The sequence below is a fragment of the Sapajus apella genome, unplaced genomic scaffold (genome assembly GCF_009761245.1).
Source record: "Sapajus apella isolate SASKATOON/1434 unplaced genomic scaffold, GSC_monkey_1.0 scaffold92, whole genome shotgun sequence".
Lineage (NCBI taxonomy): Eukaryota > Metazoa > Chordata > Mammalia > Primates > Cebidae > Sapajus > Sapajus apella.
The window spans coordinates 6,101,973-6,103,219 of NW_022437032.1; positions in this window are offsets into that span (position 1 = coordinate 6,101,973).

The window sequence follows — 1,247 nt, forward strand, 5'->3', positions numbered from 1 at the left end:
ATAGCGCTGGGTCTTAACCACTGTGCTTCAGCGCCTGCAGTGTATAGGAAACTAAAGCATAAGTCAGAAGAAACCAAGGCATTTGCTTATTTACAGCAGTATATTCATGTGCCCTGGGTACACAGATGAAGCGGGGATTAATTCTTATCGAGCGTGTTGGGGTCTTCCTGCTTCTTGCCAGCCAGATACCAGAAGAATCCTGAATCAGACCATGTTTCTCTGCTGAAAATCTTCCTTGGCTCCCACCTCATTCAGCATGAAAGGCAAAGTCTCACTGTGATCCAATGACAAGGCATTCCATGATCGCTTGCTCTGCCATGCCCTCCGACCTCGCCCTTCCACTGTCTCATCCCACTCCTGCCAAGCTGGCTTCCTCCCTGCTCCTCTGTGCACTTGCCTGAGCGCCGGCCTCCTCCAGGGAAGCTCTGTGGTGGAGGTTAGGTCTGAGCTGAGCCCAGCAGCGTGAGTAGGTGTATTTAGCCTAAGAAAGTAGGAAGGTGAGGGGAGAGAAAAGATGTGACACACAGCATGAGAATGCACGGCTTATTCAGGGACTCAGAGGAAACCAGTGTGGTGGTGTTCCTAAGAAAGAAACGGAGTGGAAAATGGCAGGGGAGGAGTGGGAGAGGTGGGCAAAAGCTGCTTTATGCAGGAACCGGGAGGCGTATCAGGCCGTTTGGATTTTCTCCTGAGGGCAATGGGGAGCTGTGGAAGAGTTTATTTGCTCTTTATGTTTTTTAATTTTAATTTAAAAAAATTTTTTTTAGAGGCAAGGTCTTGCAACATTATCCATGCTGGTCTCAAACTCCTAGCCTCAAGCGATACTCTGGCCTCGACCTCCCAAAGTGCTGGGATTACAGGTGTGAGCTACGACGTCTGGCTGGAAGGATTTTGAACAAAGAAATAACACGTTTGGGGCCAGGTGTAGTGGCTCACACCTGTAATCCACTACCTTGGGAGGCCAAGGCAAACAGATCACTTGAGTCCAGGAGTTTAGGACCAGCCTGGGCAAGATGGTGAAACCATTACTCCAAAAAATACAAAAATTAGCCAGGCGTGGTGGAGCGCACCCATAGTCCCAGCTACTAAGGAGGCTGAGGCAGGAGGATCCCTTGAGTCCAGGAGGTGGAGGTTGCAGTGAGCTGAGATTGTGCCACTGTACACCAGCCTGGGTGATAGAATGAAACTCTGTATCAAAAAGAAGGAAGGAAGGAAGGAAGGAAGGAAGGAAGGAAGGAAGGAAGGAA